We start from the raw sequence: 18,401 nt of genomic DNA, 5'->3' as shown, positions 1-18,401 counted from the left end.
GAAGTTTTATTTTTTTTCCATCATTAGCTGATATTCTAAAATGCACTTTTTCTATTGCAGTACTTGGCATATGAGTTTATCTACCTTGTACACCGCAATTAAGAATGCAGAGATTGCTTCATCATAATTGAACACAGCAGCTACCACGGAGGACACAAGTGATGGCATCCCAGCAAATACTCTTCTAGCACGTTTGCACAGGCCAAACGAAGGGAGGCTCTAGATCAGCTTGCACGGATTCTGCCACAGCCACCAGAGTACTGCTGCTTGAGTGCAGCCCTAGGAATCTGGATCTCCATCCAACTCAAAAGGAAAGGCTGTTCAGGGAGTCAGGCATCTGCCTAAAAAAATTAGAGCCAGCAGCGCAGAGAAGAAATCACTACCAAATAATTAGGAACGGGGTGAATGAATTTAACACGACGTATCTGCAATATTGATGGAACTGGGCATGTGCTATCCATTTATAGCACCGCTTTTAAGATGCAAGGAGTGCACTTTGCTCTCGTGTCTCTCAAAAGTTCTGTGCAAGTTGTAAAATGAGATTGTATGAAGCTGAGGTTAAATTCTGTCCTATTTTCCTTGAGCGTATCAGAAATGGTTGGAAGGAAGAGAAAAACAGAACATATCTTGCATACCAAGTTATAGTATATTTATACAGTGTGTATAATAATATACACATATACACACTTATCTATACGTTAAAATATAAAAAGGAAAAAAGAGGAGAAAAAAAACAATGAGGTACCTACCACAAATGTTGTAGTTCAATGAACATTTCCACCCATAAAGTGATGCTATTTTGAGCAGATCTGACCCCTGTGCTGTCCTGTAACACGTGCTAGTACCACACAGCTACTCAAAATCAGCTGTAAACCAGCCAGGAAACCAATCCCAGTTGAAAACAGCCCATCAAGAGCTACAAACCAAACGTAGGTTTTAAAATTAGAGATGCATTTCCCAGGCTGGTTCCCCATACAGCCGCAGAAACAGATGGCAAAAGGAAGGGTTTGCTTTGGGGGCGGGGGGGAAGCAGCCAAAACCTGCGCTGAAACATCTGTCCAGACCGCAGCTCTCAGTGACTCAAGGAAGGAGAGCAAAAAACATATATTTTTTTTCCAAGCGTTATGAAGAAACAGTAGTAGGATCTGTGCTTTCCATATTCAGGGGACATGGTTTCACTAGCTCAATTCTTCATTTGTCCAGGGGCACGAGGAACTCCGGGCTGCCACCTGGGAAGCTCCTCTGCCACCAACAGGCTCACCATCCCAGACACCTGCCCTGGGATGCCTTCCCTCACCAGTCGAGGCAGACATGTCCCCTAGCATCCGCCTTTTTAACATGTTTGCAGACGTGTCAGTGTTTGAAAGAAAATGGGAGGTGAAAGGTGGAAGTGACCAGGCTCATGGAAAGAAGCAGAGGTACAAAAGCAAGCAGTGGGAATCCCACTCTCAATGTGGAGCACAAAACCTCGATATCCCACTACAACAAACAGGAGGGATCACTCACATTCCACCACCCTTGCATTTATTTTGGGGATATTTAAGGTACATGCCTTAACGCCAATGATTCTTGAGATCTTCTCCTGGGTGGGAGCTACACGAAGACCTGGGGCCATGTCAGCTCCTCCACGTGCACTCCCAGTGATTCTGCTGGATCGGCGCTACTGTGCTGTGTACCAGCCTACCACACAGATCCAAATTTAAGTTGGAAATGTCCTGCACACCAAAGAGAGCAACTTCCTGGGATTCATCTCCTCTAATTGAAGGTATCCACAACGTAAATGTCTCTGAGGTTTTCACCTTAAGCTTCCTTTACACTTAGTTGAGAGAAATAAGCATTTTGGGGTGCAATTCCTCTGACCTATTTTAAATGTCTGCATGAGAAGGCAAGAAACCAAAGCACCAATCCCACAGCAGCAACTGGGTAAAGAATAAAAGAACAGAATTATGAAAATGTCAGTTAGCTAAACAACCAAGCCAGAACAACGCCTGCTTCCCATGCACCACACTTGAGCACTGCAATAAAACCTCTCCAATGACTCCGTGAACCATCCCAGGCTTACACACCAGCAACTTACAGCAAAAACCAGCTGATCACTAACAAGGAGGGGCTGGTTGAAGCAGTGAAAGCTTAAGGCAGCCTTGGTTGCAGCAACCATGAGATGGTGGATCTAGATGGGACCTAGACAGGCTGGGGAGAAATTTAATGAAATATAACGAGGGCAAGCGTAGAGTCCTGATGAGTCTCCAGCTAGGGCAGCCTCTCGCTCTGCACGGCTCCGCGACTGCCCTCGTACCAAAAGGGCAGCTAGACTCTGAAGCTTTTCTAGACACTCCATAGGATCATGTAATTTTATTCAATAATTTCTGGGAGAAGAGAAAACAAACTTTCAAGAATGCCGTACTTGTCAAAAAGCAGCCAGCAGAAGCTCAAGCAATTTGGAGTCAAGGTGAGATGCAAAAGAAACCAAAGCAGTTGTCAATATAAAAATACAAAGTAGCAGCATCCAAGTATCAACCACTGTTTCTACACAAAATAATATTTATTTATTTATTTTTTAAATTTTGCATCTTTTTTCCTTTGCTCCTTTCATATCTAGCTTGTAACAGGTGTTAATTCCGGATCAGCAAGAACTGCTAAGGCATCTCTGAAATTCACAGGATTTGGCACATTGCAATTTTGGTGAAGTCATTGGACATACCTTTCAGCTGAACTTGAAACTTCTTACCCCTCGGTAAGGACATCCCAGAGACATCACGATGAGTGCTAGCAGGGACCTGTCCCAGATGAGACATCAGCAGGGAGGCACAGGCACACTCTCCCTGTGACCTCTCCTTGTAGACACGGTCTGGTGGGAACGGCAGATCCCCAGATAGCGCACCTGAACTCAATACCTGCTGCTGGCACCGGCAGGTGATGGCCCTGTTAATCACATGTAACTAACAACCTGGGAGCAACATAGCAGGAGCTTCACCTTCACTTCACAGTGCCTTGGCCAGAGATCAAGATCTCAAATTCAGAACCACTCAGCTTTTTCCACTGCGCTCCTTCTACCAGCACAATAACTTGACTGCAAACCTTCTCGCACGGTTCCCCCCCGCTTCCTAGCCCCCAGCCTGAGTGATTCCAGCTCCTTCCTTGCTCCTTTCACACAAGCAGCCAAGTGCCCTCAGCAGAAACCACACACGAGGTGAGGTTTTGAGATCCAGATGCCGCAGACCATTCAACGCAGGACAAAATAATTCTTCAGGTATTCACTGAAAGCAAGCAAAAACATAACCTGAACGCAGCCAAAGCACATTCGGATGAATACTCATGCAATAGTTTTGCAATCCTTACCCCTGTGGCAAAGATGGGTAGAAGGAAATTCTGATTACCTGCTCTCCTGTTCTTATTAAGATTATGCAGACAGTGTTACGGCTCAGGAATTCCTGCACCAAATGCAGTACCTAAAGCGTATATTTGAGAGAAATACCTCCTGGTGCATTCAGGAGTCCCAGTGCAGAGATCTTCCCTTGCCTCCCTGTCCTCAGAGAGCATGTGCCTCTCTCCGTACTGTGCAACATCTACTTACAGCAAATACAAACATACTTCTGAAAGCCACAAAAGTGACAAGATGCAGCACTTCTAAAGAAATTTCAATTTCCCACATATTTTAGCAATATTATGAGTCACCACTAGACTACTTTTCAAATGCATCTTTATCCCTTCCCAAATTGAAGGAAGCAGGTCTTTGCAAGCATCTTGAAGCAAATTCACTCTTGCTTAACCAGTAAAACTTTCATCCAAGCTGAAGCGCAGGAAAATTCAAGTTCACAACATTCGGCTCTCACTAAGGGACTATTTTTAATTAGCTGCAAATGCTGTATCCAACAACTTTATCAGCAGCAACTGGCCTGAATCAACACACGAGGAAACGGAGGAATTTTTGAGGAAAACAAAGCAAGCCCACACAAGAAAACCTCTGCTGGCCTCCACCCAAACAAACTAAGGGACATTTTCCTATCACTCCGAAGAGTTCAGAGAATTGGCCAAAGCCAGAATCATAAGGGAATGCCAGCTTTTTTTCAATTCAAAAGAGAAAATTGACTCTTCATTATACGTTCATCCAACGAGAGGAACATAGAGACAAGAAAATCGAGGGAATACATTTTCCATTGGCCTGATATCCTAAAATGTAAATAAGATAGGAACCAATAGGCAAGTTGGTGATGGTGAAAAAAGACAAAAGAAAAAAAAAATCCCTCCCAGCTCACTGCAGCCACAAAAGAGCGTTAACAGCAAGGCTATCTGCCCATCTTCCTCCATCAGCACATGCTGCTGGCTTTTTTTTTTTTGCTGTGAAGCCAAATCAGCACCTATAGCTGAATGCTACAATGCAAACATTGCGAGGGAACATCAAGATATCAGAACGTGATTAATTTGTGGCTCCTAGCAGGTCTTCCCAGATGATTAAGCATCTTGCCAGCTGTTGAAATCTCAGCACCAAAGCCACAGACCTGCATTAAACAAAATGGTGCTCCTACCAACTCGTATTTTATCTTGCCCTATCGATGAGAGATGTCCTCTTCTTTAATTTAAATAATCAGTCTATGCTACAATAGGATAAACTGATACACTTATTTTTAAATACCCTAGATATCCGATGTGATGAGTCTAAAAGTGCAGAAACTCTCAGAAAATAGAGCAGGCATATGACTGGGAAAAGCCCGGGGTGGCTAGACAGCAGCACCTGCCTTGCTGAAAGGGAAGACACTTGTCAGGGCACGAAGGGATCTTCATTTCCCCCCTCAATCAGCAGAAAATTAGCAAGAAGGCTAGAAACTTAACATAATTACACAGCCACCTTTGAACCTTATTACTGCAAACACACACAACAGTAACTGCACGGCTGTGATTAGTCTCTTGCTCCCAAACATGCCAAAAATTAGCCATGTGAGACTTGCATGGTTTAAGCCATAACACTCTACACGTGGCAGAGAAACAGTGAGTTCAAGAGAGGTTAGACGAGCTCTCCCATCAACCACAGCCACAACCCCAAATCCAGCAGAAGACGTAGCTGCTAAATGATGAGAGGTGATTAATTTACACTGGAGAAAACCATCATTGTAACAAGAAAAAAGAACAACGGTAACAGAAAGCAAGCAGCACTACGAAGTGGAATAATTAGGATACACTGCAGCAAGACGCCTTGTGCTGCCTCCAGCACAGGCACTATCCACTTTTCACGTGTTTTGTTCAACACCCAGCAGGGTCAGTTTCCCCTCGGTTTTCACCACCAAGAGGAAAAACGTTGTTGGTAAATGTGGGGCCTTCAGCAGGAACCAGAGCCCTAAAGTTCACACAAAGTCCTCAAGTTCTGCCTTTCTGGTCAGGCAACAGGACCATAAAAGTGTCTCTTGTAACAAGGAGAAGCACAGCTCCCATGCTCGCTTGCCAAGGATCACCACATTTCCCAGCAATGGAAGCATCAGCAGAGCATCCAAAGCATGAACATATACAGCACCCCCAGCAGATGATGTAATTATTATTATTTTTAATTAAAAACATGGCTTATCTTTAGAAGCAACACTAGTAAAAAAAAAAATGCTACATCTAAAAATTCATGATGGATTTTTCTTCTCGTTTTATAGTCCCATTAAGAGTTCAAAATTAGGTGAAGTGCTCCGCAGCATTTACATAAAGATAAAAGAAATAAATAAAAAAAATACACCCAATTACCATTCCCAGTTCATAAACTCATTGCCACAAACTTAGCTTTGAAACTTCCCTTCTTGTTGACCACTCCATATGAAGTTACTTAGACCGAGTTACTTCTATAGAAGAGCAGATGGCAAATAGACTTGAGCCTGGTCAATTTTCCATCTTAATTTTCCTGACTGACTTCAAACTCAAACAGAGCATAATGGGACCATTACTTTTGCTAGCAGGCTGTCCTTTAATGTGCAAGCTTCACCTGCAGAAAGAATGATTTAAAAATATATATATACACAATATATATATATACACTGATGTGTATTAAATATGTGGTGTATTACATAAATGGTGTCCTTTGATCCATGGCTCTGGGCTTGCTGCCTCTGCTACAGAGAAGACTTGTGTCCAGCTTCAGATCTATGAAATAACTCTTTAAAATAAGCCAAAGAAACAGTGCCCATAACACGTAATGCTCACAGGCTGTATTCCTCAGTATACAACATACAGAAACCACCTTGCAAAGCCAGGCACCTTGCAAACAGAAATCACCTCCCAAGCTGAGCCAAGCGTTGTAGCAAAATAGGCAGGATTTCCAGATGCATGAATTCCCCTACTTCACAACCGGTCTCAGGAGTCGATACTTGGCATCTCCTGGGATTAGCTGCGTGACAGGAAAGAAGAATGGCTCTGTAATTAAAAGTATCCAGAAGTCCTGAGAGCCGTGCAGCCTTTAAGAAAAATAACCACACTACCCAAAGAGCAGGGAAGATGAGCAGCTGGAGCATCAAATGCTAGGAATCCAAACCTCGCGCCTCAGCATATCATTAAGGCATCGAGCTCACATCTTCTCCCGACTCATGTAACGGAAGGCTTTGGTCTTACCTCTGGAAGGAGAAATTGCTTAATCACCATCTAACCTGATGTAAAGACAGCTGCTGTACAATGCAGGGGAGCACTGGGGCAGATGGAGATTGATCAAAACGCAGTTTTACAGCAGAGGCACTCCGGGACTCCTTTCATTCAAAAGCAAACTTTCTATCTAAAAAAAGGGCCTTTTGCAGGGAAAGACTAAGCTTCTCAGAAAATTCATTCATCTCTCATCCTCAGAGCATATCCCTTTAATTCTGCTACTGGGGGAAAAATTAAAATAATATATATATATTTTCAGGTATCCGTGTTCCTTCTCAGCTTCACTTTGGGTAAAGGGAAGCATGTAATCACACGTTGATAGCTGACAATCCTGTGCAGTCCACATGCTCAACAAAATCTTATCTCTGTGAGCTGGATGGGAAGCTATCATGAAGTTGACTGGAAAAAAATAACAGATGTATAAAATCACATCTCTGATAATGCTGACCCCAAGGGTCAACTACCAAACTCTTTGCTTTTTTTTGTTTAGAGATTTTATTTTATATTTTTGGTTTTGATATTTCCTTTTTTTTTTTTTTTTTTTTACTTCCACAAAATCTAAGCATCTTCACAACTCTGGTTAGAGGATAATATTATTGATACAGAGTTAGAGATGCATGTGCATCACCTGATATGCTAAGCAATACACCAACGTGGATGCCCCAAAACGTGCAAACCTCGGCCCAAATGCAACTCTTAGCAGAATCAGGGCTTGATTTTGCCCGAAACTACATCAAATACAAGGTCCCAAATCTCTGCTGCAAGGTACAACAGGATAATTTCTCTACATATGCATCTGATTCTCATTCCTGTGCACTTGTGTTATCTTCTGCCTGCTATTACATTGCAACTCCCTACACATTAAAAAAAAAAAAAAAAAAAAAAAAAGCCCCAACCCAAAAACACGTTGCACAGCTATCTCTCTGTCACCTATTATTCAAGAAAGGTCTCATTGAATAAATGTCTGTTCAGAGGCTCTAAACAAATTTCATTTCTGAACACCACTGTCTGCAGCCCAGCGGGCCATTTCACCAAGATAAGATCACACATTTAATCAAACGCTTCAAAAAAGAAATACACACCAAGTTTGCTTAATAATGTCAAATAATAAAAGTGCAGCACTGGCAGCATACTAATTTTTAGTGCTCTTTCTTCTTTGAGGGTTGTCTCAATAGTCAAGGTCAACCGTACATGGGATTTCTTCTAATTAGGGTTTCTGGTAAAGGCTAGACCTGCTTACTCTCACCACTTAACCGTGGTTTTCCCTAAAATGAAGACATCTCTCTTTCATTTTAAATTAAATCACTGCAGTATCCCACCCAAGTGTGACAGACAAAACTGCATAACTCTGCTAATTCAATAGAGAATGCACAAGAAAGGCAACAAAAAACACATCTTTTGCGGTCAGTGAGGAACCACCCACATAAAAGTCTACGGTATAAAAGAAAAACTGATTTACTGAAGAAAAAAACATGATTATCTGCTCTGTGTTTGGCTACAGCTCCTGTTGCAGCGCTGCACAGACTTATTTTAGTTATGAATCAGGAGTGGACCTGGCACCCCGAGGTCAACATACACTTTCCCATTCATTTTATCGCAGCAGTAAGAGGAAGGACCAGTTCATGAAGCAGTGTTACTTTACTACATTTACAAAATACATCAATATTACTACAGATCAGACTCCCATAACATTCATCACTAATTCATCCACTACATCTTTCCATTATTTCATTTATTAAGTTGACAGCTGTACCACAATGACTACTGATGGAACAGGCTTGAAATTACATAAATTTGGGAAGAACCCCGGACCCTAGCTGTGATCAAGCCCACTGCTTGAAAAGGGTCAGACAAAGGCTTGTATCCTCACCCCTGCAGCCAGGCCCATGGGTTATGCTGGTCTGCCCTTCGCTCACGGAAAGTGATCGAGCGTGAAGATGCTGGAGATGACAACCCCCCCATCTGCTGCTCCCAGAGCCAGAGGAGACAAAACGGGAGGCAGCTTCTAGAGACATTCCCCCCACCAAGCCTTTTTCCCAGCTTGAAACGCCCCAATAAACACCTCTTTCACAGACACCATGCTGAACACAGCAGAGATCCAGATTTTTCCCCCTGAATGGGAAAGTTGCAAATCCTTAGCTTAGCCTGGCACAAACAACATCTTTCTGTTGGTGCTGATAAGTTAGCGAACATCTCAGCCCTGTTACAAGAACGGAGCTGCTCACGGTGTCAAGCACTCTCCGGACCCTTATTTCTTGTGAAATCAAGGATATTTGCACAGATGCAATTATCTTGTTACATTTTAGCCTTCCTTCCAAAATCAGCAAGGTTAGGGAGAAGCGCTCCCTGCTCCCACAATCGAAATGCATTAGACAGGCTTTAGGAAGACTCATTGCAAATTGGTGACCTACTTAAAGAGATCTATAAAGTACATTACAATTGTAACTGTGGATTGCTCGTCAAAAGGTCACAAATTATCACTCTGTGCAGCTTAATCACCGTATTTCAAATACCTATCGGGGTAAGCTTTACACAGGGACACGCATCACTTCCGAATCACACCAACTACAGCAGCCCATAATGTTATTGTCCTTAAAAACAAGAGAAAAAGACACACACAACCACTCCACACACCTGCATCCATTAAAGATAATCCAAAATGACATTTTCCTTGAAGAAGGCCGTGCTGCGGGAGTTTAAAGTGCAGTAGTCACATCGTAATTTCCCTCGGAAGGAAGTGGAATATATACACCGCGTTTCCAAATGATTAAAGGCCGTGATTGCAACATCCTAAATCTGGAGGAATAACAGTTCAGATCACACACGGCTCCAAACAAAGTCAAGCAGAGGCACGGCATCCAGTTTAGCTTTAGTCTGGTGTGCTGGAGGTAAAAATGGCTGGGGTCTGGATAAACCATCTATTACATAATTACAGACCAGTCTTGTGCACCTCGCCTTAACATAAAGAGTCATTCAGGGCAGAACCCAAAAGCCTTTTGTTACTGGTGTGGGGGGAGAATTACCCAAAAGAACACACAGACAGAAGTCGCAAATTAGGATTTGCATTACGTGGCTGATATTTCTCGATACAAAACCTTCAGTATACCTCTTAATAAAAGGAAAAAAGCATACACACAACTCTCTCCTTTGAAAGGAGTGACAGGAATTTCCAAATGATGATGTGACAGTAACACACACAGATGTTAAAGCAGTGTAAAAGAAAAGGAGTAAGAGGAGTTAACATGATCTCTGAAGCCCTTCTCAACTCTATCCAACACTGAAACCTATTCAAAAGACTGCTTCGATGGGTGTTTTTTTTTTGTTTTTTTTTTTTGTTTTTTTTTTGCTTTTCCCCAGCAGTCCTTGGAATGGCTTTGAGGGAAGGAAGGGAAAAAAAAAAAAAAAAGAGTAAAAAGAAAAAAAAACACAGAGCTATTGAAAATCTCCTTACAGGGTCAGCTGTCACTGAAATGCATTTTAGTATTCAGGGTACCCACCCATGCAGAACATCAAAAACTGGGCTTGGGTCCCTCCCCTATTCTCACAGGCTTAGGCTAAGGCTCTGCTCCTGACACCGTGCTGAATAGCAACGCGCGCTGCCTCTGCAGGGCTTGTAAACAGCAACACAAGCCGATCAAACAGAACGGGGGTGTCGCTTCTGCTTAAGGTTTCCCTTTTCTCCCGGTGTACTCGAACACAACCAGCCGGGTACATTAAAAAAGTCAACAGCCCGCAGCTCATTGTGCCAGGCTCTTTGAGCGCTCACCCACCACCAGGAGCAGGCGCAGAGCCTGCGAAACCTACGGACCGTCCTCAGCACTTCAGCTGCAGATTTTATTCACAATCTTGAAGCCACTTTTTGCCAGGAAATGTTTGTGTGGCTGTTGAGATTTGCAGGCTCGAAGTCAGCTTGTCCTGGCCCTTCCTAGCGTGGTTAGGGATTAAAACATCTTCAGCATTGGACAGTCACGGTCTCACCTCGCCGTGTAACGATGCTGTAAGCAAAGTTGAAGCTTACTGATGCAAGTGATATCTCCTAAATGCACTCCTGCAGCATCTTCCTTTTCCTTCCACCTTTATCCAGGTTGCCTATAGGTATGCAAGTAACTCATTGGAAAATAGGCTGTCTCTGCAAAATTTGTTTTATTTTTCTGCCAAGTTTGTTTTACTTTGGCATCTGACCACTAACCTAAAAACTCTGTCAAAACTGAAACCGTAAAAAAGTGTTTTGGTGTTGTTGTCCATCACTGCATCTACATCTCTAGAACTTGAAAAAAGAGTCAGAAAAATCAAGAGGGATAGAGAATTTTCCAACAATAGAATTTTAAAAGGACCTCTATGAATCAACAGCGTCATTCACAAACAAAGCACACAAACACGCACGTACCAGCATACATGTTTGGAGTATAGGTGCAGCCCTCTATCTGTCCAAAAGACCCAAAAACCAGAGCTCTGTGTCTGCTCCCCGAAAGATGACAACATTTTCTAGCCCTCTAATTTTAAACAGCGTCCATTCATTCAAGGTCCTCATGTCTGCAACTAGATCTTTGGTTCCCATGGAGTGGGAAAGGTTAAGTGTTAATAGAGAAGGGACTTCTTATACTGATGAGTATTACAAGTAAACAACTTGTTGCTGGTTTCTACCAGTTAGAGCATCTCCAAAGTGTAGTCTGAAGGCATCAGGTTTAGACTAGAACTCTGTTCAGAGCAGCACCAGTAACCACTGGCACCTTTGCACAGGACTCCATAGTATGGCAATGCATTGATCACGTTTTAAGCACACCACTTCAGGAAAAGCACACACACTCATATTCACTTCATTTTACCTTTGCACTGTTGTAAGAAAATGTTCATGTTGATGTTTCATCACAAGTTTAAGAAACACATAATTCCACTGAGAAAGCTTAAAATCAGTTACTTGGATTCTTTCCTGGTGTAAATCAATGCAACTGCAATCAAATCAGTAAGCTATTCCAATTAATAGGAGGACAGCTATGATCCCATCTATTCAAAATATAGTACAAAGTATCTCAAAGTTGTTCCCTGTGAGGTATCCACTGCAATGAATTGAAGCATTAGGTTTATAACCATTGAAATGCTTCCTATGCAACTCAAGTGTTGACTGAAATGCTTATTAAAAGAAAAAAAAATAAATAAATAAAACGTGGTAGTGTGGGGCCATACATTAATGGATACTCTGTAATAGAAACAAATTTCTAGTCATTGAATTTTCTCTGATTCCTTCTGAATGCTATCTATTTCACGCCCCTTGAAACCAAAAGATGTCAGGTCTGAAACAAAAATGTCTTAATTGTATCTGTTTTCATAAGCAGATTTTAGAAGCCTGCACATTCTTCTACTTTCCACCTGTTCACGCAGCTTTGTTCAGTTGGAAATACCACCTCTGGCAAGGCTATTCCAATATAGTTACTAGCAATGTGATGCTGAAGTGGGGGCACGATGCCCCATCTAGGCTGAGCATCAGCTCTTCTTGACTCCAGCAAGGGAAAAAAATCATTACCCCATCTTCACGACTCATAATTCACATTAGAAAACTAAAACAAACAAAAGAACAACCACAGAACTACTTGCTAACCAGCCAAGACCTTCAGATTAGATAAATTAGGGTAGGTTTCACTAGCATACAATACGAGCTGTTGCCTGCAGGTTCAGACAGGATGCCCTTCTGTTCCAGTGCATTAACTACAGATGACGCAGTATTTTGCATGGGTCATATTTCCATCACCGCGCTCTGCAATGGTATTCCTTGAGCATATGCAGAGCTTATCACAGACGCCTCCTCTCCCTCTCCTGCACCTGAAGTGGCTCAGGCTGAAGCCTAAAGAAGCTCTCCATCAACCAGCAACTACAGTGGGAGCTCGATCACAGCTATAGTGACACCTCCCTTGGACAGCTACAGGCCTGAAGAAGTAGACATGAAAGGTTAAAAAAAAAAAAAGTAATTTTAAAATATCTTCTGGTTCCTCTTTCTCTGCTAGACTTAAACATAGTTATTATAAATATAGTTATTTATTTATTATAGTTATTATAAATACAGCTATTGAAAAAATGCCATCTTGACCACTACTTAATAATTAATACAGTGGTACAGAACAAATTCCAGATGAATTTTATTGCCTGAAAAAGCTATCTTCCTTCCTATAGCTACAGATGTATGGTGCAATGACTGGTAAACGTGCTCGACTTACAAAGTCAGAAGGCTCTCCAAAAAGACCACTGAGGAAAAATGGGCCTGCACACTGGGCCCATATTTCCCAATCCGTCTGCTGTCTCAGCTTTGCAGTTCCCATCCCATATGTGCCTTCTGCAGAAATCACAATCTCTGCCCTGCTGCATTACTCAGTAGAGGAGCACCTATTCATCTCACAGGGAGCAACGACTATGTATAGACCGCTTGCAAAGTTCAAAACTGGTTGAAATTGCTGCTTGGCAGCACGCAGCGAGGTGACTGAATCCCACAGACTCTTACTCATTAGGGAAAATGACGATGGAAACCAAAGTGTCTTTAGACAAGTCATCTTAAAAAGGAACGCTTGGCTGGCTGGCAGGAACCAAGGAAACACACGCATTTCAGACCATGCACTGCAGATATTATCTAGTGAGAAATGTAAAGAAAGCATTACACCGCAAACTTGGAGGCTAAAAACAGGCAATGGGTAACGTCTCAGATATAATCACATCACAGATTTGAGTAGGAGGTGGTTTCCTTGTCATTAAAGTAGCCAAGAATTAGAAGTAGATGCTTAAAAGCAAACTCCTCCTCCTCTTCTACTTCGGCAGTCTGCTTTGAGGAGCTTCCACTGCCTGCAGACATGAGAAGATCGGGGAACGTTGGAGGATCTCAGCACCTACAAAAACGAGGACATATTCACATGCATCCCAAGCAGAGACTGGAGTGCCTGATAAAGTGCTGGCGAGGATGCTGACGAAGACTTGTGAAGGTAGACACGACCCTAGGAAATGACGCAGTCAGATGCCAGCATGCCTTGCCTGGGACAGTTACATTCCTACAAATAACCCAGGGCGCAATGAACTGCTATAAACAACACGTTTCCCAGCTCCGTAATACAGACATCTGAAAGCATGGCCTATAGAAATAGCAGAGACTGAAGTGTGTATATACATGCAAAATTTGGCAACATGGTACATTTCTAGTATTCACATCCCAGCAGGAGTGCATCTGTCGAAAAAGAAAGGGGCCAGCAGGGAAGAACGAGTAGTCCATATGAGTTACAGGAAAACCTCTTCAGAGCTCTTCAACGCTCACCACGTATATCCCACTCCGGTAAGCAGCCTCATGGCAGGAAAACACTTGTTTACTTTGCAGGGCTGTCCTGGTGGCTCAGCATTCTCCCAACCAACACGTCAATGCTGTGCTGCCCGGCTCACAGAGCAGCAGCATCACCTCCTACAAAATAATAATTCTTGAGTTGTTTTCCCAACACTCTCTTGTGATGTGCAGGAATGCTCCAAGGAGTAAGAAGTTTTGTCAAAACCACCCCAATCAGAGCACTGAGCTGTTTCTACAACCAACAAGCAATATAATTGAATAAGTTTTCTTCTTTTTAAAAGCATAACAAGCCTTATGCCCATCCTCCATATTTTAGCTTTTCCCTGATCCATTCTTCCTCCTCGGATTTCAATTCTTTCATTGGTCTTCAGCCCATCCTTTATACCATGCCACACGTGAAACAGTTTCCGAGTCAATCTACACCAGTCCCAACACTATTAGTATCAAAATTTGCAATAATAAATCAGCGACTCCCAGGACTACTCCATTTACAAAGACTGCACTCTCCTGTGTGCATCTCATTTACTCGTATTGATGATGCAGACACTCATGCTCTGAATGTGAAAAGCCCTCAGAGCAGCACCGTGCTCCCCAATTGACGTGCTGACCGAGGCTAAAGGTCACGCATTTTGCTCTCCAGTGCTGGCCAATAATGCAGTCCATCTGCTTTTACACCTTTATCTGTTTTTTCTAGAGAGCCTCTGTTTCCATGACTCTTGCTTCAAAGAGTAACGGTAACAAATTTGCTTCCATGCTTCTGAACCTTCCGCGAGCACACTGAGAAAGTGCATCTAATTAGACAGCAGCAGCTAAATGGGTTCATATCGCATATCATTTAATGAATTGAAAAAGGAAGAGGCGATCGGGAGAATGCAAGAGCAGACAGCCTTATTAAAAAAAAAAAAAAAAAAAAAAGTATAAAAATCTTCAGCTAAGATCTCCCGCTGCATGCTTCGCTGGGAAAACAATCAGTGGTTTCACCAGGCAGAGCAGATACCTTAAGGACCACAGCCCTGGGACTGTGAAGTGTGCAGACACCCAGCTTGTCAGCTGCCAGCCTCCATGCATCTTCACCTAAAAACCTGCTTGCTTTTCCCTCCCGACCAGGAAAGGGCATTGGCTTCTTTTTTTTTTTTTTTTTTTTTTTTTCCACACTCGTGGGCAGGGCGATTCATTTTCTGCTGAGGGAGCAAAAGTCTCTTCTGCAATTAATGCCAGGAGGCATCAGCTGAGCACCTCCGCTGCGTCGCCCCTGGCTGCACACCCTGGTGGCATCCCAACCTGGGGGACGCACGGCCGCTGAGCGCCAGCTGCAGCAGACAAAGGGCAGGGGACAGACCCAGCCCCTGCCACACGTGGCCTCAAGTGCCCTAGGGGACAAGTTTCCTGGGTGAAGAAATCGCTCCACGATTTCCAGAGGGCACCAGGAAACCAAGTAACCCAAATTTTGAGCGTAATCGATATGCACCATCACTCAGCTTGCTCTGGAATTAAATGCAAAATTAAACATATCCTCTCCTAACAGCCCCCAGAAGAAAAGGGAATTGGTATTTTATTGAGTAACAGAATCACACAGAAGTCGTGGGCCAATTCTAGCTTTATGAAAACTTCAGTCCCTTTGGAAACAGACAGGCAAGAGATCTGTGTCAGCTTTATTCCTGCTGGCAGGTACCAACACAACAGTCCCTGTGTAGCAAACCACACTAAATAAAGGAGAAGTACTCCTAACGATCCGGAGCAGCCTCCACCACAACAAGGGGATTGTAACCCTTCTGCTAATACCGCGCCCCCTGCAACCTGAGAGCAGTTGTTTTACCCCTAGAAAAATACCGCTTCACAGCGGAGCCCTAATCTGAACTTTGTCACCCACCGTCAGCACGGGCACGCAGATTTGCTCTCTTCCTGGTCTGGTATTCTTAAGTGACGACTGCAGGCTTTCTGACAGCAGCCTCTTTAACCTGCAACACCTGGTTTACCCCATAAAACTCAGTGGAAGGATTTTTCCTAATGAATACACAGTAGAAGCCTGTTCATATCGCAAACCCCTGGAAATTATGATAAATGAGCTCCACAAGGCACACGCTACTACTCAATACCAAGCAAGCAGTATTGGCTGCAATCTTTAGGAGACGGCATTCCACAAAACAAAAAGAAATGCATTTATTTTTAACTCCAGTGAACTTTTTTAATTTATTTTTTTTCCCCAGCTTTGAAAATCTTGATCTAGCACCCTGGAATAATGCATGCCACAACACAGAAAGAAGCTGCAACTAGCATGCCAGCAGACCACCTTTCTGCCTTATAGCCAGGCATAAATGGCATTTTCACCCTTTTTCCTGCATCTCAGCCTCCTCTGAAGCAGCTAGCTGCCTGGAACCAGGACTGGGAGAGTGGAAATGCTAATACCTCCCAATGAGTAATCTAAACAGGAAAGTAAATACAACAGACCTCCGTTGTTTTGGCTAAAGCTGCGAATACTACAGCGACAAGGACACAACAAGCCATTTCTTCTGGCCATATAAAAATCGTTTTAACTACAGCAGAGAGAAGAATCACATGCCCATCAGGAAAGGAGAGAGAAAGAGAGGCTCCTTTCCTACCTTGCAATCCCTCCTGCAAAAACAAACATCTGCCTATCTACAGGGAAAAGGGGGAAAAAAAAAACAAGTAAATGCATGGCGGGGGGGTGGGTGACGATGACAACTGTGCGGCTCCTATGGGCAACTCTGGACACAAGCCTGCTGATCAGCCACAGACCTCAAAAGCTGAGGTACCCAGGACACATTTCTGGGGCACTGTACCTCAATTTTCATGAGCCATGAAGGCAGCAGCTTGAGCGAGGCTCCTTAAACTGGGCGACAGGAAAGGACTGCTCTCCGGCTCATGGCAGGGAGCAATCGTCAGGCTTACAAGCATATTTCCAAGTTAAACAGTCAAAAGATGATTGCGAGGGAAAAGCAAATAAATAATTAAGCAAGCAAATAACTCAAACAAATAAGGGGGGGGGGCGGCGAATGTAATTCTCATCCTCCACCCATACATACTGATCCTGCTTACTCAAAAAATGTCTCTGCTGAATGCCAGCCCTTCTGTTACAGCCAGCAAACACAATCTTACAGGCAGGAGGTGAGAAGCACTAATGTTAAGATTTCTAGCAAGGCATCTCTCTACCTGAAGCCTACGTTTCCCTCTCTGGCTGTAAGGCAAACAGAGGCTCGCGCCTACCTGTAACCCAGGGAAGCTGGGCTGGATGCAGACCTCTGCCCTACCCCACGTCCACGCACATTCAGCCCCCGATGCACCCCAAATTCAGCAACATCCCTGCCTGTGGCCCCCGTCCGTCCACCCACCGCCTCCTGCCATCCAGGAAAGCGGGTGCTTCTCGAGGCGCCCGCCACCCATTAAACAGAAACACACATCCACGAAGGGGTGAGCAACCAAGCAGCCAGGAAAACTCGGGAATTTCTCCGGATAACGGCAGCACCAGTCCAACGCGGTGGTGCCTTTCGTAGCCAAAGGGAAGGGAGAGCAGGAACAAAACCCATCGGGGCTCTTCTGCCTACCCGCCACCCTCGCTGTCCACAGCCAGCCCTTCCAAACCCGGCTGGAGCCAAGAGGATCCAAGAGGAACCAAGAGGCGTTTCGCAGCTAGCAGCACACCCCGGTCCCCGCTGTGCCCTCCAGCATGCAGCCCCAGAGATGTTTCCCTCGTTACCTGGAGGACGCAGCCCCCCGGCACCTCTCCTGGAGGCAAACTATCCTTATTATGAAACCATTTGATCCAAGCTCCTGCCCAGGGCAGCCGGCACCCTTCAGCCCAGCGCAGCCAGGCGGGTTGGCAGGGCTGGGCTCGGGGGTGATTCACGGCCAGGCGAGGGCTGCTGAGCATCGATCCGTAGGGGTGGTTAGTTACCTTTAGTCACCTCCGGCTCCTGAGATGCAAGTCCCCATCGGCTCCTCAACAACCTGCAGCAGGGAGCTGCTGCTGCCACAATCCATCCATTAAAAAAAAAAAAAAAACAAAAAAAACAGGGGGGAGGGGGGGGGAGGCAGGAAGCAGACCTGGCCACAGTACCGAATCCCCCCCCCCAAAGATAGGAGGCTGGGAACACGAGAAGCAAGGACTGTCGCCCGAGGAAGGCAAAATGGTAAAAAAAAAAAATAAAAAGGAAAAAAAAAATAAAAATGAAAACGAAGAAGAAAAAGTCTCTCCTTTACAGCCTCGTTCTTCTGCGACGCCGGCTCCCTCCCGGAGGACGGAGGGTGTGTGGGGATGGGGGAGGCGATCGCTGCCTCCTCTCCGCCGTCGTCGCCGACCCCCTTTGGGACCTCAGCCCGGCTTTTACCTCCTCCAGGTGGGCAACTTCAGGGCAACGACACGGCCCCGGAGCCGGCACCCGCGGCCAGGCGCTTGGGATGCGGCACAGTCATTGCCTGTGCTGCTGCTGCTGCTTGCTGCTGCTGCTTGCTGCTGGGGAAGCAC

At 44.4% G+C, this 18,401-nt stretch overlaps 1 protein-coding gene across 5 annotated transcripts in view; it reads right to left on the bottom strand.

Moving 5' to 3' along the window:
* ADGRL3 (adhesion G protein-coupled receptor L3) overlaps positions 1 to 18,096 on the bottom strand; it is a 509,447-nt gene extending 491,351 nt beyond the window's left edge. For all 5 annotated transcript variants that reach the window (XM_082759666.1, XM_082759667.1, XM_082759662.1 and 2 more), the window contains exon 1: positions 17,832 to 18,096. The gene's annotated coding sequence lies outside the window, so the exon portion shown is untranslated. The remainder of the gene's footprint in view (positions 1 to 17,831) is intronic.
* Positions 18,097 to 18,401: the final 305 nt, after the last annotated feature.

This window comes from Aythya marila (assembly GCF_965140915.1).
Source record: "Aythya marila genome assembly, chromosome: 4".
Taxonomy (NCBI): domain Eukaryota; kingdom Metazoa; phylum Chordata; class Aves; order Anseriformes; family Anatidae; genus Aythya; species Aythya marila.
The sequence above is the reverse complement of the archived record's forward strand: the minus strand, read 5'-3'. Positions and strand labels throughout refer to the sequence as shown.